Source organism: Drosophila grimshawi, unplaced genomic scaffold, assembly GCF_018153295.1.
Source record: "Drosophila grimshawi isolate 15287-2541.00 unplaced genomic scaffold, ASM1815329v1 contig_848, whole genome shotgun sequence".
Classification (NCBI taxonomy): Eukaryota; Metazoa; Arthropoda; class Insecta; order Diptera; family Drosophilidae; genus Drosophila; species Drosophila grimshawi.
The window spans coordinates 12,012,775-12,039,173 of NW_025063692.1; the positions used below are offsets into that span (position 1 = coordinate 12,012,775).

The 26,399-nt window shown below is 39.9% G+C and overlaps 1 long non-coding RNA gene across 1 annotated transcript in view; it reads left to right on the plus strand.

The window, feature by feature from the left end:
* The window catches only part of LOC122322835, a 49,315-nt gene that overhangs the window by 14,682 nt on the left and 8,234 nt on the right, over positions 1 to 26,399 (plus strand). The gene's annotated exons all lie outside the window — the stretch shown is intronic.

The following is a 26,399-nucleotide window of genomic DNA, read 5'->3' on the forward strand; positions in this document are numbered from 1 at the left end:
TGAGCATGGCACAAGCAAAAGCTAAAAGCGAAAACGAAAATGAAAAGCAACTGCAAACGTTGTCGTCAACATTTAGCTTACCTACAAATAGAGGTAAGGCAGTAGCAGTAGGTGGGGGAGGGGGTGTGGTGGGTTTAGAGACAACTAACTGTTACTGTAACTGTAATACTTTAAGCCTTTACGCAGACGACAAACACAGCAGTCGTCGTCGTCACAGTACCAAAAAGGGAGCAAAAGACAGAGGGAGAGGGAAAGGAAGAGGGAGAAGGGAAGCGAAGTCGACCGCAGGCGACAACCGCATAATGCAGTGGGGCGACTGCGATGCGAACAGCGACGTCAACGTTCGCGTCGACGTCAACTGCTGCTGTGCTATTTTTATGCGACGTTGGCTAAACACTAAAAGTAGGCAAACAACAGAAGAGAAACAACAAACCGACAACAGCAACAGCAGCAGCAGCAACAACAATAACAACGAAAAGCAGACTCATATATAAGTATGAGAAGCAAAAAAAAACAATAACAGGATCAAGCTGGTTAGATGCAGGAAACGGCATTAAGCACATGCTCGACTTAAAGCACACCCTTGAAGCCAGCATAATAAATAAAAAGAGATAGCAAATTCACGACTAATATATGCAAATGCTCGTCTAGAATTGGAATCGAATTGGTTTTACCGATGACAGTTGGAATACGCTAATAACAGTTGTAATCGCTAGTTGTATTATCGATAGCATACACATATATCGATATGTGCGTTTTTTGATGCCTGTAAGAGTTAAGACTAAAGCAGTGCATCCTATACAATATACCCCATTGGCAGTCATGCTAAAGGGTATCAGAAAGATTTGCACAAATAAAACTGAGCTGAGCAGCATTTCAAGCGGCTGGAAATGCGGCAGAGCAATAGAGAGGGGGCATGAAAGTGAGAGAGAGAGAGAAAGAGAGAGAGAGAGAGAGGGAGGGGCTGAGAAAGAGTGAGAAATCGAAAGACAGAGCGAGAGGGCGAGGGGAAGACCAAAGAGCAAAGAGGAAAGTTTGCTCGCACAAGCCGAAAGCCAAACTGAGTCTGAATCCCTAATCCAAATCCCATATGTGTGCGTGTGTTTGGTTGCATATGTTGCCACTTCAGTTACAACATTGACCATGACACCCCTTCCAGAAACAACCACCACCACTCTCCTCTCCCTCCCCCAGCTGATGGCCACTTGCCGTGCGGTGCTATATAATCACATTTTGCGCTAGTTTGAAATTTCGCTTTGAGCAAGTTGTTAGACATGCGCTTCCGTTTTACGCTGTTTCCGCTTCCGTTTCCGTGTGCCGTTTCTTTTTTTTGTTTTTTGTAGCAGCGGCACAGATGCTAAGCTTGGACTGGGCCACAGACCTTATGCGTGTCAGATTTTCACGGACACACATGCCAGATATATAGAGAGAGGCAGTATGTTACCCACCACCCCGATCAGGGGACTGAGAATGGGCCTGCTAGCCACATGTGCGCCATAACTCAAAGCCAAAAGCATTCTGGCTCGCCGCACTAACTCCTTGATTTGGCCAACTGCTTGGAAAAAAACTGCATATGATTTATTATGGCACACTCAGTTGTCCATTGCAAGACCAACCCCACCACGACCGCATCCCAAGAGAAAAAAAATAGGTGGCCAATTAGCTGGCGCTAATGATCTTAAGTAAAAGCTCTCGCTGCACATCCTCCACTGAAATGATTAGCGCTTATCGCTCATTAGCCAACAATTTATTTATATCCGTTTTGGGCCTTTGCTTCAGCCACTTTCCCCAATTAGTTGCGGTCATTTTTGTTATTGCTTAAAACAGTTAGTTGTGTTCTATAAGCGAGTGCACTGAACTGTGCTCTTTGTCCTTGTTATTGTTATCAAGAAGATTGATCCTATAGATAATATATATGAATAGATATAAATATATATAGATTGTAAAATTTATTCATCATTTCGAATATGTATTTGAATTTGTAGATGGAATGCAGTTTATATTATTATAGAATCTAAATTAAAGAAAACTAAAAAAGTATTCAGCCTAATCCGACATATATCTTATATAAATATCATATATCATATATTAACTTTGTTACCCTCATTTCTTAAATATGTTTTTTTTTTTAAGTATTTTCTGATTAAATTAATAAAATGGTAATTTGAAAATTGTTGACGGGCAACACGAATATAAAATGAAATGTGTCTCTTAATATTAGTTGGAAGCTAGACTTCTAAGCTCATTTAACGTATTTTCGACTTTAATTAATGGTCGCTATTAAAAAAAGGAAAAATAATGAAGGCAAATCAAATTAAACACACACAGGAAGCAAATAAAATGTAACAAAATAAAAGAGAGTTTTGCTAACGCAATGCGAGAAATCTCTGATTGAGTGGCTGGGCATGGCCTAGGGGCGGCAATTAATTTATGAGCCACACCTCCTCGCAAACACACACACACACACCCACACAACATACACACGCACACTCACATTAATTAATTACTGTGATTTCCTTCAGCGCGCGCATTTTTTTTTTATATATATTTATATATATTTATTCTGTTTTTCTCCTTTTTTTTGGTGCTTGTTTTGTGCCGCTGATTTATGTGACGTCGACTGCAACGCTGACGGCGACGTCGACAGAGACTGGTGCTTATTAATTTGCCACAACAATCACTGCTGCAACAACAACGACAACAACAACAACAATGGCACAAAAGGTCGCACAATTTGCTTGAAGTAGCTTTGCTTGCTTTAAGGTGATGCAAAGTAGTCAGGAGTGAGGGGGTGCGGGTTGGAGGTTGGGGGTGTCTCTGGGTTGGTTAGTCCAGGGTTGGATAAAGGTTTTGCAATTTAGCTTAAAGCGGGTCGCGACTTTTATTTCGTTTTTTATTTGGCTCTAGCATAATGCGCTTTGTGTGCGCGGCTCGCATTCGAGTGTCTTTGTTTGGGTCTGCCACGCCCTTCTCCACCCTTCTCCACCCCATACCCGTCCCACTCGCACCGCTCTACCTCGCCCAGCTGCGCTGCCGACAATTGTCAACAGGCAAACAACAACAGACAGTCAAGTTATCCTAAATAAACACATTTTCCAAGCTTCGCAGCGCAAGCAATTTTTTTTTTCCGCCTACTAAGTCCAAGCCTCTTCCTCCCTCTTCCCCCCTCCGACGATTCAGTTGCGCTTTGTTAGTCTTTGGGCATTCAGCAAACTGTTGCTGCTGATGCGCCCCACACAACCAGTGAGAGTCTGCTCAACTTGCAGATATCCTGCTCAAACTGCCACAATTTACAACTCAATTCAAACTCAATTCAAACTCAATTCAACTTCATTGAATTAAGTAGATATGTTCAATAAAATAAGCTAAGTTTGTTTGTGTGCAATGAAAAAAATAATAATCAAATCGAATCGAAACGGGAAACACTCCTTTTGCAGGCAATTCTACAGGGTATAACAACAAGAGCAGCAGCAACAGCAGCAACAAGCTTGGCTCGTTGTTCGCTTATAGGGGTTGTTTATAGGGTGGCAGAGAGAGAGGGTGTGGAGGGGAGGTGGGAGGTGCTGTTGGTGCACGTGTAGGGTGCTTTGGCCGGGCGCAGCTTTCAAATTAAACTCGCAAGAAAAACAAATTAGGCGCCACCGGACAACGTATTTGTCTGATGTTTGTTGTTTGCTCGCTTTGCTTGTTGGCCAACACGAGAGAGGGGTATGTAAGTGTGTGGGTGTGTGTGTGTGTGTGTGTGTGGGGGGTGTTGGCCATATTCATGCATACATATATAATTGTGGCACAGCAAGTGGCCGCTCAACTTGTCGCACGGCTCGTTGCAGACACTTAATGGGCCCTGCTTCAAAATGCTTTAATATTAAGTGTCAGCAGATTTGTCTAATCGGGCTATCTCGCTCGTGCCCCCCCTGTCCTCTCTCGCTCCCTATCTGTGACCTGCTCACACATTTGACTAAAGTTGATCATTTTTTTGTCATCCAAGTCAAAAGTCAAGCATCAAATTTTAAGTTGAGCCATTTTCCTGCTACTTTTGTTAGTTGTACCAAAGCTTGAAGTGTGAGGAGGGGAGGGGAGGGGTAGCAAAACTAATCGCATTTAATTATTAATGTGGCATATACTTTCTGAAACATAGTACTGCATACAGAATATTTGGGATTTCAAACATAAAATTTAATCCCATATTCCGAGCTGAATTTAAGCACTCAATTAAAATGTTTGCTTCGCGTGTCGAAAACTGACAACTTATTTTTATTTCATCTGCAATTTGTAGTTTATTTTTCAGCTGGGTTATTTCTTATGTGATACTATTTCGACTTCGAGTAATAAAAGTGTGCTGCTGTTTCTAGTTGAGTGTTTGCAAAAGAAAATGATTGTTTTCGATAGATATCTAATTTGGAGATCTCGCTCAATCGGATTTAATTTACCAAGAGCGACTTAGCTTGTGCCGTGTTTTGACTTTCCATTTGTGGCATATTTTGTGTTTTTTTTTGATTGCATTTTAAACGTTTCTATTTGCCTAATTGTGTAATGAATCAATTGCCAATAAAATCGATTCGCATGTAGCGAAGTGGGAATCGAAATTGCAGTGGATTTAATGGTGGAACTGGTGTCATTTGCATAATTAATCAACTTTGTTTTCCCTGCAACTTCGTTTGAATTTATTTTGGTGTCAGTGTGCGTGTGTGCGTGTGTGCGTGTGTGTGTGTGTGTGTGTGGGTAAAGTAGCGCAATCTGTGATGGGAATGGATGGACATATGTGGGTCATTTACATATGAACACATGTGTATATATAGAAATCCGATTACTGGTCAACACCAGTTCCAGTCGCAGTCTGCAACTTCAGTCCCAGCTGAACACTACGTCAAGTGCGTACATACACCTATACAGCACACACACACACATATATATATATATATATATATACATATATTCGAGTGGGTTCTACTGCCTATATACAACCCCATTCAGCTCTACCTTCACCTATGTGTGTCCACGCTGCGTATACGTGTTTTTTTATATTATATTTTTGTACGCAATGACCAGCACATTTTTTCTGAATACCCGTTGAGCATCCCCATCAATGGGGTGTATTCGCACATATATACCCATGCAAGTTGTACTGAAGTACTGAATAAGAAAGAAGAAATTGTTTTCATTAATTTAATATAAATAACTAAAATGAATGCGCGGAAAACTAGTAAGAAAATATCAAAAGCGCAGCTGGCTTTCATATGCAATGGTAGATATTATTTTATTATATATTATTCTAAGCGAATATAATACGAAAATAATATAATCTAAGTACAGGGTGATTTTGTGGTCACAACAATATCTTTGGCTCAAAATACTTCTCATTTCCATTTCTCTTTTGCTGCTGCTGCTGCTGCCGCTGTACTTCTTGTTGCTGTTATTTAAGTTGGTGTGTCTGCACACACATCAATCGTGGTGTGTGTTTGTTTGTTGTGGCTGTGTGTGTGTGTGTGCGTGTGCGTGTGTCTGTGTTTGAGATGTGTTGTGTTCTTTTGCATATGCATAATACATGCAAAGGCCGCCGGCAAACGGCTGCCGCTTTCCTCGTTTGTCGACCTGTCTGTCTGTCTGTCTGCCTGTCCGTCCCTCTATGTCATGCCACCCCCCCCCACACACACACGCCCACACACCCACATAGCCATACCCCTCTCTCGTAGAGCGAGAGAGAGTGAGAGAGAGAGAGAGAGAGACGCACAGCCCATTTCATTTTTAATAGTTTTCAGCTCGCGTGCAGTTGACGTCGACGTCTACATCGACTCAGCATCAGCATCAGCATCAGCGTCGACGTCGTTTCATTTGCCGCTTGTTTACTTTGTAAACTGGGCCTCTTGCCCCTCCCTCCCTCACGCCCCCCTAGCTGCTACTGCTGCAGCTCTTTCGCTCTTCAAAACAACAATGAAAAAACAGAAAACAAACAAATTTGCAGTTTCGCAAACAAAAAAAGAAAGAACAAAAAAAAAAAAACTAAGGGAAACATTTTTTGTTGAGATTTGTGGATTTATGCAGTGCAATTTAACGCCTACAGTCACAGCTGCCACGCCCACGTCCAAGTGTTTTGTGGACACGCGAGTTATGGCCTTTTCATGAACTTTGCCGCTATCAATTGGCATATGGACGCCAGGTGGCGCCACAAAAAAAAAAGCCAATTTCAACCTAAATGTGCTGAAAAATGCGCCAATAAATAAATGGCAAAGAAAATAAATAAATAGAAAGAGAGAGAGAGAGAGATAGAGATAGATAGACAGGTGGCGAGAGAGTGAGAGGGGGGTAGTTAGGAAGAAAGTGAGAGAGAAATGGGGAGAAAGCAAAAACGTAATAAAAGTTTACTTTTAAAGATGTTCAAAATACTTCTGTAAAAGTCAGAAACACATATTATCGAATCTATTAATCAGAGACTATATATGATAGATTTTGAGTAAAAATCAACACTTGTGCCGAAGTGCTGGATGCATGTGATTTCTCACACTCTTTTTAAGACTTTAATTTGGTCGTCTCGTCGTCGTAGTTGTCCCAATTGAATGATGTCACACGAGGCGATGCGCCATAAACAAACAGAATGACAAGCGGTTGACTGTGCATGATACACAAATCATGCAGCACACACACACACACACACACACTCGCATAGCCCGATTGCACTTGTAAGCCAAAGAGGCAGACAAAAGGCTTAGCGAAGCGTTGCAAGACGCCAAAGACGCATGAGTGGATGCCACCAGCTATATCAACGGCAACAACAGCAGCAGCAGCAGCAGCAGCAGCAGCAACAGCGATGTCTGAATTGACGCTAACAGCGAGAACATTGCTCAGCATTGAACATTTTCACACACACACACACACATGCAGACACACATCATCAAACGGAATGAAGAGACTCTGACGAGCTGGCAAGGACACGATTTGTGACTGCCGACAAAAAACAGAATACAGAGTTCCAAGGCTTAAAAACGTATTTGTTATCGAAAATCTTATTGTGTGTGTGCCTCTGTGTGTGTGTGTGTATGTGTGTGGCAATATTGTTTAGTTATCGGGTATGAACATTTCTATGAAATTAAAGCTAAGCTCATGTTATCGATTTATCGATAATGCTGAAATGTGTAGCCGTTTTGAAAGCAACTCCCGTTCGATAATTCTCAGTGTATCTTTCCATAACTCCTATAAAATATTCACCAATTTTTACTCTCTTTTCTTTTTTCTCTTTCAGCAAGTAAGTTATCGAATCTACCAGCGTTAAGCTATCGAATTGAATTCCAGCAGTTGAATATATTCTGCTCAGTTATCTCATGTGAAAAACGTTTAAAATGTAAGTAACCCTATAGATCTGTATTTGTGATTCCCTCTGATATCGATAGAAATTCAATTGGACATTGAGCGTGTGCCATTGCTGGAAATTGAAGTCAATTTAAGTGAGACAATAAGCTATCGAAATGTCGACAATTTCATAAATCGTGTGCTGTGAACGTAAATGAATATCGATACATTATCGATAAATGGTTATGTTTTTTAAAGATTTTTACCATAGTTGAAATGCATTTTTTTGTCGCCTGTGCCTCTCCCTGTGGTATCAAGTGAAAGGATCTATAAAGCGAAGTGTGGCTGCTTGTAAAATTTGTGTATGCATACATATATGTGTAACAGAGTTTGTGTGTATGTGTGTGTGTGTAAGTGTGTGTGTGATTGTGTGTGTGATTGTGTGTGTTAATCTGTTCATATTTTATGTCCGCATCATGACAGAAAATCAAAATAAGAGCCAAAGCCAATGCAGTATGCATATATGCACTTTGATACTCATGCTCATACTTGTGCTTAAACTTATATTCGTATTCGCATTCGTATTCGCATTCGTATTCGCACTCGTATTCGTATTCGTATTCATATTCAGGGTTGTAGACACGAATAACATTTGCATAAAGGCTTAGGTAGCATTTGCATTTATATAGATACTCTTGCCAGGTTGTCCGTGTGGTTGCTGATATTTCTGCTGTTGTGAGTTTTGACATTGTTGCATCTAATGCAAATGCATAAATGCGATTTATGACAACCCTGGATGAGCTCTGGTCCCCCAGCTAGCCCTCCAATTTTCAGCTAAGACAAACATTGCGCCTTGTTTTTAGTCACTCTCACCCTACGCAGCTAGCAAACATTTGCGCACACACACACCCTACACACACACACACACACACACGCACACACACGCACACACACACACACACACACACACACACATTCACTTACTTATACGTCATTCATCATTTTGTGGAGCATTTGGCTGTTTGGCACTCTGTCAGCTGGCCCATTAACGAGCCCAAGCCTCACACCGCACCTCTTGGATGGTTTTGGTCATGTGATATGTATATGTATATGTATATGTATATGTATATGTATGATAGGCAACGAGACTTAACCCCACATTTGTCTCCTTTCGCTCTCTGGTTTGTTGTCTGTTTGCTAGCCACACACAAAATTCAATAAAAATATTTGATTAATTGTGCAAAATGCACAAATGTTTGCATAGTTTTCGCTTACCAATCGCAGATACAAGATACACAGAGCGGAGGAGAGAGCGGGTGAGTGAAAGTGAGTGGGTGTTTAAGGGAGGGATGGTTATATATTTGCATAAACAGAATCTTAAATCAGCCCTTTGTAACTGCAATAGATCAGTATCAAAGCAAAGTCATTCACTAATAAGAATAGATATACAGTTGTGTCAAATCTATAAGACAGCTGTTTATACTTTTAGTTTTAAGTGCACATTTCGAAATACAATTTTTCGCATTTATCTTTAACCCATATTTATAGATTACGGAACAGATTTTGAGTAACAATATCTTGACTAGCAGTGAGTTAAAACTGTCAGTTGATGTTTTAAAACGTTATATGCAAACTAAGAATCGCAAAGAGAGGCAGCTGATGCTGATGCTGAGCATCTTTTTAAAATGTTTGCATTTTTAATTTATTTATTTTGTGTTTTTTTTTCCCTTCTCTTTTTTTTTTTTTGTGCGGCGAAAAGTCAAAGAGACAGGGAGCGAGAGAGTGAGAGAGAAAGAGATGGAATGAGTATTTCGATTTAAATATTTCATTGGGCAAAGTTTGTTGGGTGGTCCACTGAGTTGGCTGCTCATCTGTTTTGTCAGTTCGTCTGTTGCATTATTCATTAGGGCGGCAGTGGCAAAGCCACCTGGCGATGGGACAAGCAACGACTTCCGCTACAGCTAGATGGATGGATGGATGGTTGGATGGTTGGATGGTTAGCAAAGGGGAGCGAAAGCTACAAGAAGAGCGCGAGGGTTAGAAATGCGGGGAAACGGAAATTGCAAGCATGACCAAATAATGACTCTTACACACACCCACACACACACACCCACACACACACACACACACTGCCAAGGCAATTTGGAGAAAAACCAGCAAAGCACAATTGCTGTTTGGTTAGGGTATTCAGGATGTCTGCTTGATAGCTGGCAAAATCAGCGCACTTGTCAAACACGTTGATAGACACTTGAAAGGCAAAGGCATAAAGGCTGGCGAGACAGGCAAAAGCCTGGCATGCCGAAAGTCAAATTGCTTTCCAAAATACATCTTCATAATTTGTATTTTGTTTTCTTTTTTTTTTTTACACTTGTTCTGGGTTACTCTGTAAAAGTGAACATTCAGCGTTGTATGCGTACTTTAGCAAAGCTTAAGAAATTTATTCAAGTTTTAGCTACAAATTATCAACAGATAAATATGTTTATTTATATTTCATTATTAAAGTGTGCGAGTTGTGGATAGATAAACACTTGGATTAAGGGTATCTCTTAGTCGAGTTTTAAGTGTTTGTTCTTTTTCTGTGATGCTATAATTTTGAAATTCTTTGCTAAAAAGTTCAGTTGCATGAAGAATGAAAATGGAAATTCTTTTTATATCCATTTCGTTTCTTTTGTTAAATGCTTTTGACTTGCCTAAAAATAGTTGCATGATTGGGGGCCATGGGGCGAGGCCATGGGGTATGCTACAAAGTGATGTGTGTGTGTGTGTGTGTGTGTGTGTGTGACGCTCGTGAGTCATAAAGATATGACATGCACATGCATGGAGGGGCGCATATCATAATATCAAGTAATCGCCATGTGTTACGGCCAGAACCCAAAGGCGCCAGCCGTCAACGTAGCCAAGTTCAATTTGCTTTCAAGTGGTGTATGTGACATGTGTAGCTATTGTTGTTGCTGCTGTTACCACCCACCATGGCATAGTTCACAAACACACACACACACACACACACAGACACACACTACACTCTGTATTTATCTGTATCTATATATCTATCTATCTATCGATGTACCCGCTGTCTATGCACACAAATGATTTATTTATTTATTTACTTATTGCCAATGACGCGAGTTTTTCCATGACGCAGCTGCCACAAGCTGCCAATACCAGTCCTTCCACTCCCCCTTCTCCCACAAAGCTCGACACACACTATAAACCACCTTGTATGGGTATTTAGAGTACACGAGTTCTGTTCAAATTTATTGGGCATTTGTCGCTGGACGCGGAATAAACACACCAAAAGTGCACACGGAGCAGCGGTCCAACGACGTTTAAATACCCTTTACTAAACACTTTTTTCTGCTGTGCTAAGGTTTGTCAATACATTTTTTCATACACTGAAATTGTTGTTTTTGATCAACGTTTTTTTTTATACTATTGTTTTCTTTAATGAACACATAAATAATTATAAATAATAATTTAATAATAATGCAGAAATTGTTTAAAATGAGCATATATAGACACTGAGATTAGATTCAGAAGCTAGGGCATACATAGTTTTATATTCTCGTGCGATATAAATGAACTTCGAGATGAATCGTTTTAAGTGTTACACATCTGGTAATAAAAGGCAAATATCCCAGCCAGGTTAGGATATCGGAACAAGTAATTTTTGCTCGCCCAGCCACAAAATTTGGCATACAAACAAATTTGTTGGTTGGTTTGTTCCGCAATTAGCTGCAATTAGAAATAGATGATCAGCTACAATTTACGAGGGAGTAGGCAAAAAAGTCCAGCAGCAAACTCAGATAGCTGAATTTCGAAATAATGTAGACATCATTTCTCAATTGGCTGGCATTTCCTAATGTGTACAGGGTATAAATAAATTCAGCGAAGACAAAGTCCCAATATCTAATTGGTAAACACTTTGTCCAAAGATATACAATCCTCTCCCCTTGAAATTAGAGCATCAATAAATAGAAGGAGAGAAATAAAATGCAACTCTTTCATTGATTTAGCGAACTTTAAATGAGTTGATTGAAGAAATAATATGAGTTTGAGATAGACGAAAGTTTGAATTAGTTGAAAACTCAACTTTTAACTTGTCAAACAGCTTACGATTCCAGCTGCTGTTGAAATGCGAGTCACACTCATTGAATGAATGAATGAATCACTCATTAGGCATTCATGACGATAATGACTACAGTCGAGAGCATCGCTCTAATTGCCAACAGAAACCGAAACAGAAACAGAAACCGAAACCGAACAAGAAAAGGATGTTGAGGTTGAGTTTGAATCTATTAGCTCATTAGTCTGATGTAATCACATCAATATCAGAGTGCTTTGTCCTTGTTGTGTTGCTTGTCCTTGCAGCTCACTCAATAAATTGCCCTTTTTTTTTTTGTTTTTTGCTGTGGGTGTGTTTTGTATATGTATATACAAACATACATATTTCTTGTTTGCAAAATATTTGCACAAATTATTCTTGCAATCTTAGACGCTGCACAAACTTTTTGCTTAACAAGTGCTTGGGCAACAAAGGCAACAATTGCCATTAAACGCAAACACACACTCGTTACGTATGTTTGTATGTGTGTGTGTGTGTGTGTGTGTGTGTGTGTGTGTGTGTGTGTGGGAGTGTGTGTGTGTGTTGAACACATGTTGCTGCCAGCCCTTGAGGCAAGACTTCGTGGCAAGCGGAACAAACGCAAATGTCCTTCAGTCGGGCGCAACAGCTGCTTCTGCCTGCTGTAATTTGCCACACACACACACACACACACACACACACACTCAAATACCCTTCTCTCTTGCTCACTCTTTCTGTCTCTTACCGTCTCTCGTCTAGCCTAATTGCAAATATATTTTGACTTACAAGTCGTTGCGGCAACGAGTTTCCGTGTCTTGAGTCTCAAATTTCAGTTTGCGCAGCTTGGGGCGCCAAATGAAATTTACATTTTTGACTCCATTTAACTTGGCAGCTGTGTTCCAATTGACTTGTAGCTGACGCTGAGCGATATGTCACTTAAAACGCCGCATGTCATAACCCTGCTTAATATAGCCTTCTAATAATCAGTCTATTGTTTATATAATCTCCATCTGCATTTCTCTTGCATGTTAACTGATTATTTCGAAAACTGATACCAACTAAATGTTGCTGCAATTTAATACTATCAAGTTAGTTGATACAAAAACTATGTTCAATCAAAAGCAGTCGAAATTTTCGAGGTTGCCTTCGCAAATTAGATATGCAATAAGTTTCACTTGAGAAAACTAAATTTCGTTTCATAAATAGACTTTTAAACAAATGCAGCTTACTTAAATGTGATTAAATTTGTGGCCACTTCCCAAAGAGTTCACAATTTCCTTGACCATAACTAGAACGATGCTGAAAATCATTTCTAATTGATCATAATTTGGCTAAGCTGCTTATTACTAATTTGATGTTATTTGGCACAAATTCCATCAAAAATCAATATAAACGAAAGTTGCATTCATAGATTCATCATTGGTGTTTGCGTCATCAGCTAGAGCCTAAAGAGCATCTCTTAGTCAAGCAAACATCTCCACATCTCCCACCTTCCCCCTTTGCGACGTGTTTGCTTTGTTTGTAACCACATCCGACAAGGTCGCCACATTGTTCGATTCGTTGAGCGCTAAAAGATTTCCCACTTTCTTTCACTGGTCCATCCAGAGCCATTGTGTTGGCCTGGCCTCCGTTTGATGGCCTTATGCAACTTTAATTGAATTGCATGTTAAGCCACGGGGCTTTGTCTCCGCCTCGATGTGCTGACACTTTGAGACATCCTGAATGCTGAAGGACGAATTCCCAAAATGGAAGAAAACCTTTTGGCTAAATCTATAGACAATTTCATTAGTTTTATTGACCGTCGCCAAAATAGAATCGCACTCGCACTCACACTAAGCGTCACTCATTCAGTTTGGTATTTTGGATTTAGTTGAACTTTTCAACTTTTTGTTTTTGGTTTTTTGTTTTTAATAATTTACAATAAACTGTGAACAGCTGTCGAAAGTTTGTTATTTATTTTCTGTGTGGCTGCTTGTTTACTTAGCAGTAATTTGCAATAAATAATTGCATTATAATGCAAACTATTTAAATATGTACTGGACAGATGACTGTGGTCATCAACCACCAGAGATGCGCGCGTGTGGATAAAATATGAATTCAATTATTCGAATGATATCGGTTGATGTTCAATGTAATATATTAGCTGGGTAAACATATAATTTATAAGCCAAGTTAGATGTGAGCAGGTGATTCAGATCATTTATCAAATTAGGAAATAATTAACTTCATTCTTTGTAAAATATATGAACGATTTTGCTTTTCACATTCGATTTAAATCGTTAGAAAATCGTTGACAAAGGCAATTATTTGGCAATTATGGCATATTTTGCAATTTTGCAATTTTGCAAATTTCACAAATTTTCCAATTTTGATTTATCATTACAAAACAAATTGTAAATGCAGAGTGCCAATTGTAGTCGCTTGCCTCTGTCAACGCTTCGTATGCGTAATGAGTAATGCGCCATGGAAAATGTTATTGCTGCTGCTTTTGTAGCCATTATTCGTGGATAATTATCGATTTTGTGAACATTTCCCAAATTGATAACGAACATTTTGTTGGCCATTTAAGTCGCAGCCCGTCAAAACGAAACGAACAGCTCAACAATGTGCATTTTTGTCGAGCACAGGAAATAAAACTGCCAAAATAGACAGTTATAAATGGGAGCACAATATGTGTAAAGGGAATGGGTGGGCGGGATGTGGCACTGTGGCGGAAGGTATTCCATTATATGTGTGTGCAACAGCAGCTGGCTGCTATTGCTGCTGACCTTGCACATTGTTGGCTAAAGTCAAAAGTGAATTGAAATAGTAGAGTTCCAAAATTGTAACTAAATTTGGTTCTCGCATGGAAATTTCCTTTTATTTCAAATGGAGTTGGTTTATTTTGGTTCTTCTCTCATCGCTGATAAAGTCCGAATATGCTGAAGGTCTTTTGTTTTTGTTCGGTTCAGGAATGTGTGTGATAGAAAATTGTTCAATGTGAATTTTGGGATAATTACACATGTTAATTGGAATTGTCAGAGAGTATAGATTACATGCTCATTGCAATGTGAGCAAAAGTCTCCTATAAAATTAATTAATTTTGAAGCTGATTATGGAGTAATAAGGTATTCATAGAGTTCAAAATTAATTATATTTTTCGATATGACTGCACAAAAATGATGATGGAAGACCCAACAAATAAAATAATATGAAAATCAGCTATGAATTCATACCTGCAGATTAAACCTAATTAATTAAAGGTGCCGGACCTGTTTTCCCATAAAATAGAAATTTATGATATAAGCTATCTGAGAGATAACAAATTGAGCATGGTGGATATAAATGTTAATCAAATAATGTTCAAGCATTATGTATGCCAATAAATGGTAAGCTCTAAAAAGAAGTTAAGTGAAAATGGAGGTGGGTGTCATGAGTTAGATGCCAAAAATTCAATTTGCAATAAAAAATATCCTAAACAGAACCATTAAAGTCGACAAAAAAACTCAGACTGTCGTCTGCATTTGAGATTTGGTCTTTAGTTTTTGTGCACTCTGCTGATTTATGTGTAGTTTGCTGAGTGCCACGCAGCACTATTGATCATTTGTGGTACTCACGCCACTGCGCAGTTAAGCAATTTGCAACTGCAGCAGCAGCAGCAGCAGCAGCAGCAGCAGCAGCAGCAACAGCCCAAAATAAAAAAATCTAAAAAACATATGCAAGAAATTTGGGGCTGCATCGCACACTGGAGATGCATTTGGTGGAATTTATGAGTGGTTTGCAGCACTGCCATCTGAAATTTACATGGTCTTAGAATTTATGTGCCAACGAGTTTCCTATGCCACCATCCGACATAAGTTCGCCGCCGTTTTTTTTTTTGATGAAGGACTGTTTTTCGTTTGCTGGCAAACTAAGTACAAGTGCAGCAGCAGTTGAAAAATAAAGCTGTTTTTTTTTTGTATATACATGCTGTGAGTCTTGAAAACTTAATATGCCAGAATTCTTGGCAGAAATTAAAGAAATTTCAAGTGCAAAGCATTTAAATGAAAAATTAATTCGAAGCACAATTGGTTGTAAAAATGTACTTTCCTTAATTCGACACAGTTTAAAGAGTTTGTTTTGTTTCATAGTTTTGCTGTAATTCAATAAATTAAACTAGTCAGAAACTTATCGAAATCAAACTTTCAAATCCTCATTGGAACAATTAATGTAGGCAATGGGCAATTTTTTGGAAGGGTCTTTGATCATTAGCAGTTTCAAATGATAACACTTTTCTCTCTTTTTGCTTAGGGCCATGGCCATTGCTCTGTTGCTCTAGGGGTTGATAGTGGTTTGGGGTGGATAGGGTGGTGAATGCAGTGGCTCAGCGCAAACAATGCGTGCCTGGGTTGGCATCGCCTGCGGTTGTAATTACAGCGTTTCGTAGACTCCCTCTTTGTGAGCAACGGGTTGGGGGGGTTTGGGGGGGGGGGGTGGCCGAATCAAAAAGAGAAGCAGCTTCAATTGGCCATTGTCTGTGCAGCTGTGCAGCGTTGTTGCAGGTGCAACAGGGTCAGTAAAAAGGGAGGCGGTATGGGGACGGGTCATTGTTGTGCCAAACAATTGCAAACTGGCAACAGCAAATAGGTTGCCTGCCTCTAAACTGCCGGAAGTGTTGCCACCCGCCTTCCACTGTGACCCTCCCAATCCCTCCCATTCCCTCCCATTCCATCCCATTCCCTCCCATTCCCTACCCATCCCCTGACCATGCCACTGTCTCGTGCACGTCCTCGTCCTCGTCCTCGAATTCTCAGTTTCAGTGCTTTCAGTTTTCGTTTAAGTTGCCCGCCGGGCGGGTAACAAGTGGTGCATCTGTGGTGGGTGGCTTAACAGAACCAGCCCAGCTACTCAGCCTGTCTTCAGGTTTGTTAGGCCTTATTGTGCACTCCCCCATCTCCTCGGCAATCGCCCCCAAAAAATGATGCACATTGGTCGTGTCATATCTCGTCTCTCATCGCTGGCATTATTGCTGCTGCTGTTGTTGTTGTTGTTGTTGTTATTCTTAATGCTGCAGTTGGTGCGCTTCGGGGCGCAACTAAATTGATAAATGCAGCTCTGATTGCCAGCTATGCATCTATCTTGCTCATTGAAGGGGGAAGGCCCCCACAGAAAGCAACCTTTTGTTTCTGTTATTCCCATTTAGTTGTTGGGCATTGTTTGGAGCCATTTGTTCGATTGATTTGCTTGCAGACAGGCTCTAATCAATTTGTTTTTGTGAAGAGCTCGCCATTTAAGGGTCGAGGGTTGTGATTAGAAACTCATAATGATTCGACCTTGTATAACCAGTGTGCTGCACGCTTAAATCGTAAGTTTAGTACTTAAATTATAGTTTGATGAAAGGAGCTCCTCACTTGCATAAATCATTCTATGAAAGCTGTGAGAAGTAATCATTTACAAAACTAGTTAACCAATCACAATTACGGTTCTATACTAGCTGTTATCTCTTAACTTAATTAAACAGTACAATTTTTGTAAATATGGATCTTACAGTGATTATTTATGATATGGCACTGGCATTCAGCTCTTTCTGTATCTTTCAGGAGTCAGTCAGAGCGATCAATTGAATTGAGGATGCAGAATGCACTCAAAAGCGATTCGCATTCACACTTTTTCACTCGTTGTCCCAGTTTCACCTACGACCCATGTCCCGTGACCCATGCCACATGCCACATGCCACTAGTCATCGATGCACAGCAATTGGCATGCCAGGTTTTGCCCGTTACCATCGCGTTGCGTAAATGCCTTCATTAAAAACGAAAAGTGCAACGGCAAAAAAGCAATTGCCAAAAACAAAAACAAAAACAAAAACAAAAAAAAGAAAGTAAAACAAACACAAAAACAGCGAGTCGCGTTGCATTAGCATTTGGTGCAGCAGCAAAGCGTGCGGCCGACACACAAAGGATTGGCTAAAAGTGCTTCACCATACAAGAGAGCCCCAGGTGTGCATTAGTATACTTTGTGTACCTATGTGTGTGTGTGTGTGTGTGTGTGTGTGTGTGTGTGTGTGTGTATACATGTTATATGTTTGTTAAAGCGCTGCATTCTCCACTTTCTGTTTGCCGTTTGCTGTTTGCAACATTTTCTTTTTTTATTTGGCGTCCACATGCACTTCCTTTTCTATATCTTCTACACGATTTGTCGTCGTTTTCCTTTTTGGTCTCTGCACTTTCAACGGACAGAGCATCAAGCGCTTTGCTAGACAATTCACAAAAGCAGCGCAAAAACAAAAAAAAAGAAACAAAAATAGGCAACGTTTGTGCCACGAGCCAGTTGAAAGTTGAAAGTTAGAGTGCTTTAGATCACACCAACAGTTGGGACTGCTCAGAATACTATTACTGCTGGAATCTAATCAAAGGCTACGGCAACTGTCAGCACAGAGCTAACTAAAAGCAAACTGATATGACAAGTGCAACTGGGGACAGACAGTTCAAGTGCGAGGATTAGAGGGAGAAAGTACGCCAGCTAATTCCCTTAAAGGTTATTTTGTGTGACAGCTGTTAAATGCCCGTATATCACTTGTGGCAACTGTGACAGATCTCTTCACACATCTTAATATTACATCTTAATTAAAGCCTACAAAGCTTTTCTCTTTTAGTCTCTATTAGCTGGTACAGGGTTTCTTTATATCTTTAACTACTATAATAATATAAGACGAATGGGTATTTTTAACTGTTATACAGCTATTATATTTATTTTGTGGTTCTATTGTGTCAGTCGCATGCTAAATACTACAACTGTTATACAGCATGCAACTATGTCAGTTATACAACTGGTGATTTACCTGCACTCGCTATATATACTCATATGCATATGCAGCATACTCGTATCCACATAACTTATATCTAACCGCATCCACCGAAAAGTGTTGGTGACATGCTGACCCCTGAACTCACACGCACACTCACACACACACACACACGCACACACACACAGATATGGTGCACTTGGGCAGATGTAACTGACAGCAGTTGCAACTGTCGCGAGTTGAGAATCGCTGACACTGACACGAAGTCCCAGCATCAAGCGTCAAGGGCTGCTGCGTCATAAGCAAAAAACGAGGCAAATTGCAAAAAACTGTTTTAAGTTTGCGTATTTAAATAGCGAAAAAATTAAAACGTGCCGAACAAAAAAACCAAGTCTCATTTTCAGGCACTGCTGTTGCCAAAGTGAGCCAGCTGTGTGTGTGTGTGTGTGTGTGTGTTATTTTTTGGCTTCTTTTTTACATTTGTCTTGCTAGAGACTGATGGGCGCTAATTGATTCCAATACCAGCGGGCTAACAAAAAAAAAAGAGAAGAAAAAAAAAACTTCTCAACGATGACAACGAGCAAAGGAAAGGCAATGGGAAAGACGGCTTAATTATGTTTAGAGTTTTTGGCCAATTGTTTGCCATTTGCCAAAAAATGTGGACAAAAAGCGTCCTTGTACTCAGCTCGCATTCCTCTTATATTTGTAGCTGGCCAGCCATGGCCAAGTTAATTAATTTTGCTCTTTGGTGCAGTGGCCCCCTTTCTCTGCCGCCCTTTTCTCTGCATCAAGTTGGGCTTTGCAGCAGGTGGGAAAGTTTTTATTCAATCAACAGCGAGAAATAACTTTGAACTTGAAGTTCTCACTGAACTCCGCTTCCAGCTAGCGTTTTAATTAGTCTAATTAATTTTTGACAACGAAAAACAAAGAGCAGCGACAACAGCCAGAGAATAATAATAAAAGAAGAAACAGCACAACTTTAGCCCCAAACTAAAAAGAACTGCTCAACAGTTTTTCATGGCCGACACTTAATGCGTAGCCAGTTTGGCTAAAAGTTTTTCTTTTTCTTTTTTTCATCTTTTTTTTTGGTGTCGAAAATCATCTGCAGGCAAGCTCGGTGCTTGGTGCTCGATGCTTGTTGCTCGGCGGTCGGTGTGGAACAGCGGAAACCTCAGACACGGGAATGCATTTAGTATAACGGTAATTGAATGTATATACATTTATATATATATATATACAAGCCGAAAAGAAAAGCGTGCGATTTTCTCGCTTGGGCGATATACATTAATTAGTGGTCCAGTACCAAATAGCGCTATGAATAAAATGGCCAAAACTGATAACGTACAGCTACTGTATAACAGTCGTTGAAGGAATGTAATAAAAGACTACTTAGATTAAGGTAGTATGTTAAATAGAAGTCTTCTCAAATGAAGGTAGTACGTAAAACTGTTGTATATGAGTAAAGATGATGCCAAACACAATTGATTTGGGAAATATTTAGATTGATGCAATAAAACTGGAATAACCGTTATACAAGTACAAGTACAAGGCAAGAAAGCCATTTTATATTCAATACAATGATTTTTGAAAATGTTCTGAAAATATGGCCATTGTTGCATTCAGTCAGAGTTGCATTCCCGCTAAATGTAAATGATGTATAAAAAACATTGATAAGCTTCACAAAATTCGATAAGCAACTGTATAACAGCTGTATAAAGCAAATTTGTCGTATATATATTATGGATTAGATTGCCGGAAATGACATTGAATGCAATTGAGATAGGCTCATGATCTAGTCATATCCAGAATTGTGCCTCAGTTACAATTTGGCTAAACACGTTTCGGAAGTAGGCAAAACGCTGCTGCTGTCGATATTTTTGCTGTTGCTGTTGCTGCTGCTGCTGCTGCTCCTGTTACTGTTACTGTTACTGTTACTGTTGCAGGAAGGAAGTCGGAAGTGTGTGTAATTTAAGCAGCAGTAAGCGGCGCCCATGCGAACGGAAGCTTGCAACCAAATATGCAACAAGCTGCAAAAGCCACCAATTGTCGACCAAATGACCAGCAAACAAAACCAAACCGAACCAAACCGAGCCCAACTCAGCCAGCGACAAGCAGCACAGGTGTCTGTCTGTCTGTCCGTCCGTCTATCTGGCGGAGCTTATGGATTGAGGTGTGGCCAGTTTAACGCATTGCCAAATGGCCAAATGCACTTATTGTGCCCAGCAATGATGCGTGAGAGAGAGTTATCTCAGCCCAAATGCTATTCAAAAATATGCAACATTTTTAATGTAAATAAATTGACTACAGACCTTGATGACAGACAGTTCCCCAGCTACTTTCTAGCCTACTTCAATTTATATACATTTAAATACACGCTACAAGCTAGAAAATATATGAAAAGCTTATATTTACAACAATTGCATAATAGAAATGGAATTTTAAGCGTTTCTTCTGCTTCTGCAGGCCAAATCGAACGAAAATAATTCAAATTGTGTCGGTTTAAGTTAGACTTTAGAATTAATTGTTAGGCATTCAAAGCAGTGCTGAATTTCTATTTCAGTGAATAGGGTAACTTCAAGTTGGGAAGACATTGGTCAATAGCCTTGTGGCCTGCAGTTGCAGTCGTGCCACAAAATGAGATACACAAACAGAGACAGGGTCCTGTATTTTTGGCTTTTGGGTAGTGCATAAATCGTGGCAAATTTGTGCGTTTTAAGAGCCAAAAAAGTCACATCTAATGCTTAAGGGTTCGGGGGGATTGGTTGGGGTTACAAAGAACTTGGGCAAAACATTTATGGGCAAAAACAAATGGCTGGCAGGCAGCTGCTGGCAGTGGCTCAAGTGCCCATAATGGCATAGACGACGTGCAGGAAACGTTTGTTGTTGTCGCTGTTGTTGCTGTGGTTGTCGTCGCTGCTGCTTGGGGGGAAGTGTCACCGGAAGCCGGAAGTGCGGCAGATAGCAGGCAAGCAAGTTGACAAAAGTTGGCTTCGTTCTCCGCTCATGCAACGCATGAAGTAGAAGTAAAAGCAACTGGAACACAGGACACACACACACACACACACACACACACACACAGGACGACGACCGGGCAATCTGCAGGACTCGATACTCTATCTCCATAACTGCCATCAACCACCTTTCCACTGCTCCACAGTTTGCCTCTGTGTGCCTCTGCTAACTGACAATTTTAGCCATTTTCCAACAAGTCCTTGAATTACATAGCAAATAAATATTTCTCACATTTTGCACATATATCTTGATATGCTCGAAAAAGATCTTACAGTAACGCCCACGTTTACTCAGAAAGAACTCTTGTCGGTTTTATAAAGGGACTGAAATCGGAGCCTCGAGTGCATTTTTCAATCTTCTTGTTATATCTTATGATCCATAGAAGTAAGGGGTGAACAACTTGGTTTGAGGACTCTTGAATGCATAAATACAACTCGACTGTGTTTGCTAGATATACATACATATAGAGAAAGGCATGGCATTCTAATCCTCATTTCCAGCTAATAACCTTTCCAAAGCAAACGCTTTCATCCGAAGATCTATAAGAGCATATATAGGCTGAAACTGATTGTGTATTCATAAGAATTGGTAAGTCTCGTTACCATTCGTTGTGGTATATAATTACTTGAGCATTTTATGTGTTTATTAATGTTATGCGTATAACAGTTTTGTACTTAATTCTTGCTTTACAATGAAAAAAATAAGAGATTTTAAAGTTATTCGACTTTTTTTTTGTTCTTTCTTTGAGCTCTTTATAGTTAAAAAGAATCCAAAAAGATTTATAAATGCTTTTTGCAATTCGGTTGACATACTTAGTTTGCCATTATACCTTGTATAATGCATTTTTTAAATATTTTTTTTTATTATTTTCTTTACTTTGCTTTTTGCTTGTGATGTTTTTTCTTTTTTTTTTAAATGCATAGCTGACTTTTTTTCTCTAGTCCTCTATTTTGCTTTTTTGCTTTTTTTGTTTTTGCTTTCCGTGAATGTCGCAGATTTTTGTTCAATTGAATGCATTTCATTTCATTCGTGACGACGCGACGGCAGCAAGCGGACAAATTTCTTAATTGCAACTCGGCCATACGCTTTTCATATTGCAGTTACCCCGCAACTGCTGCCCACCGTCCCTCCACCCACCGCCTCTTTTACTCTACCTATAAATTTTAGCTGGCTCTTTTTATGTGCTGCGCTTTTTTGGAGCTGCATAAAAGCGAAAGAAAAAAATCAGGCCAAAGGCAGCCAGCTGAAATGACAGAAAATGCGATGCGAAATGCTGGCTGCTTAGCAGGATGATGAGGGGAAGATGGGGTGGGGCTGGAAGGCTGGTCGGTGTATACCGCCACAGCTGCCTCTTCATAATGCCTAATGGCCGCTAGCTGTGGACTTGTGGTTGTTGTTGCCTCGTTCTTGTTGCAGCAAACATTGCTGGCTGCCAACCTTGAAAAGTACGCACAGAAAAGAATGTAAGAAAAAAAATTGAATTTTATTCAAATTGAGCCGCTACACTCAGAAAAAATGTCTCTATGTATTCTTGAAATGCACTATTTAAAAATATCTTAAGACTATAAATGTTTCCAAGTTGAATTATATTCAAATAAATGCACAAGAGTGCAGAAAATGAGTTCCTCAATAACATATATTTTTTTGAAGTGTAGTTGGAGCAGAAAAAGCACCAACAAATTGCTTGGCATACTTTTGCCATGTCTTCGTCTCGCTTTCTCTCTCTTAGAAGTTCTTTTTTACTCGTGCGTCTAAAATAGACAAGTTTATTGCCAGTTTGGGGCTTTGGGGCAAACAATGACGAGGCCAAAAAGGGTAGACAAGTGCCGGGGCTATGTTGTTGCAGTCCCCTGCCCTGCTCCACCACTCACCACCTCCCCATATTCACTCACTCATTGTGGCAAAGGTCAACAGTTGTCTTTGTTGTTGTTGCTGCTGCTGTTGCTGGTGCTGCTGCTGCTGCTGCTGCTGCTGCATGCAGCGTCGCTTTCGGACCAGGTCAAAATGTGAGTCCATAGGCTGACAGTTGCCATATTGTTGGCAGGCGGCCTTGTCATAGTTGCTGTTGTTGTCCTGCCTGAAACTCAAGGTGACAGTCGCCCTTGCAACAACTTGAGCCTCAGGCTCTGGCTTGGGCTCGGGCTCGGGCTCGGGCTTGTGGCTTGTGGCTGTGCCAACTGTCGCCGACTCTGCCACAACAGCTGCCACAAATGGACAAGCCCTAGTTCTTCCCCTGGCCATTTATTTTTTGCTGCTGGTGTATATTGTATGATATGTAACCAAGGCTGACAAAATGGAAATTGTTAGAGTCAGATTGAGACAAAAAAACAGAGATAAAAACTACACTTTTCTGTAATTCCAAAGTTTAGTTTACGAATATACCTTGTCAGAACAATAACCAACTGGAAAAATGTATTGCAAATTCTGCTATCAAAAAATAACGTTTAGAAACAGTTGCAAACTTTCCAGTACTGCGATAACGTTGTGAAAACTCGGCCGATTTTCATATGAATGGTTTGGCCTCTCAAACAAAAACAACATTTTGAAATTTTGAAATTGTGGCGGAAAATTAAATTGGACCATAGAACGTAGATTGAATGATGAATCTAGATTGTTTACATAAATGAAGTAAAGTTAATAAAACAACACGTAGCAAACAAAATAAGTTTTAAATGGAACTATGCATTTTAATGAACTAACGATATGATAGCCGTATAACAGTTATTCGTATAACAGTTTGCACAAGCTCTGTGGCAGCTCTATTTAAAAATTCATAGCTGCCATATTTGCGGAGGCTGTTTTGGCTTTTTTTTTATGACGCCCACAAAAGCGGCGAGCACCATTTTTGTGGCCAACTTTTTGCGTAAAAAGTTTACGCGCTGCCCCCAACGGCATCTGCAACAACAGAGGCAGCTACAGCGGCCAATTAGGCAAGTTTTAAGACGCTCCTTATGCCACGTAATGGTCGCCTTTTGTGCCCAGGACATTGGCCTAATCAACAGCCTCTGCTGTAACAACAGCAACAGCCATAATAACAACAACAAAAAAGGCATTGGTACTAAATTATTTTGTAATTTTGTCGCTTGGCGCTTTTGACCTGTCGTTGAATTAAACAACAACATCAACAACAACAGCGGCAGCGGCAGCGGCAGCAACAAAAACCACAGCAAATCAAAACACAGATGAAAATTATTTGCACAAAAGTTTAATAGAAAAGAATCAGCCATAACAAAAAGAAGAAAAACAACAAAATAAATTAAAGCAATCAAGTGGAAACCAGGCAAAGCCGGCGTTTAAATATCCTTCAAATAAATAAATATTTTGAGTAAGCTGTGATCTTATACAAAATGATCTTATATTAAAAAGAGATTCAATTTTAATTTGGTGGCAACATACGCCAACTTACTTCAACTCTGTGTATAGTTTTCAATCAGTTAAACTCGAATACAAATTCAAAATATAATTTTCTATAAGTTCCGCATTTATCAATGCGTTACATAATCAGCACCAAAATCTGCAAGGCAAAAACAGGAAACAAGTCTTATGACAAGAGCAAAAAACAAATAATTTGAGAGACAAATAAAATCGGAGCTTTGGGTAACCTAAGGACGACATAAGCTATTCAGTGTTAATGGATGTATGTCCTTTTTGACATTCCTAAAGCAAGCTTATTATTCCATAGAGGAATTGCAATCGAATAAGTTTCATCATTAATAAAATTGTAAGTCAGGATTGTGTGCTCATTTTTGAGACAACTGCCCTCAAAATTTGACTCTCTTCAATCTAAGGCGTTGAAAAAGTGGAAGATTATGGCTTTTGATTCCGGTAAAGCTTATCGCTAAATGGACATCGAAAATACTTAACAGGATTGAGTGAGACTGCTTATCGGCTTAATGGATAACACTCGACTGTAAAGAGAGTAATGATAAGAAACTAGTGGGACAACAAAGCGGGATTCTTTCAAGAATAATGGAGAGTTTTTTCTTTCAAGGTGCCATCTTTTGAGTGTCCTTGTTGCACGTGTGTGTGTGCGTGTGTGCCTGTGTGTGTGTGTGTGTGTGTGCAAGTGTCCTGTGCTGTGCGCGCCCGACACGTTTTCATTGTTTGAGATAAAATGAAATTTTATGGCAGACGAGGCGGGGAATTGCCGCAGGCCAAGAGGACAACAGGACATCGAGCAGAGGCCAAAAATTGAAACAGAGCGGCTATGAATTTTCAGTCCAAACTAAGACAATAGCCTTAACGTGGCCCAGCGATAAGTGGAGCGAAATAAAGATAAAAGAGGGAGCGAGAGAGCGAGAGACTGAGAGAGAGAGAGAGAGAGAGACAGAGTGTGTCCCTCGTGCAGTTTGGGGCTAGTTTGCGTCCCCAGACAAATAAAACAAACAAGCAAACAACAAGAACAGCAAAAAGAAAGAAGACCAGGCCGAGAACGAAATTGAGGACCTGTATAAGGATAGCAGCAGCAGCCAGGCAAATGTTGAGGATAATTGAATGAAAATTCATTCGTGTGCTTTTCGATTTGGGGCCAAAATTAAACTTGTTTCTCTGCTGCTCTTGTTGTCGTGTTGTTGTCAACAAAATTCTAAGCATTTCCGTTACGACAGGTTTGGCGGGGACAAAAGTATTTACATGTCCTTGTCATTTCCCAAGAAGCTTGAGAGGGACTGACAGACAGAGAGAGAGAGAGAGAGAGAGAGAGAGAGATAGAGAGAACAAGTAAATTTATGCTTTACCCCTCGTTGTACTCGACGTGGAGATACACTGCAAAGCATTTTAAGCAATGCTTCATACTTAATTATCATGTGTTTGAGTGTCCCATTCAAAGATCATCACTTGCCTACTTGAATATGGATAAACTGCGTGATCAACCCAACTAAACAATCGCTAGCCACTCTACTAGATAGACGAGAGACGGCCCTACAATCGGATAGACATCGATAGGTTAGAACAAAAATCATCCAGGGGTGAACTTGAACGTGCCAAGGTTGCTGGCTCTAGTTTTCAAAGTCCCTGAGATCCTAAAGGTCATGATAAAAATATATCGACTATTGTTCTCGCTTATCAAATACTTATTGCATAGCTTAAAGATTGTTCAAAAATCTTTTTTCTTAGGCCTCTTTTAATGACTATATGGTATAAAAAATAAACAACAACTGAGCTGAAATCGAATTTGTTTTAGTATGTGTGGTGTGTTGTTGTTGTGGTGTTGTTGCTGTTATCTTATTTGTTTAATTTGTCAACCCAACGAATAAGTAA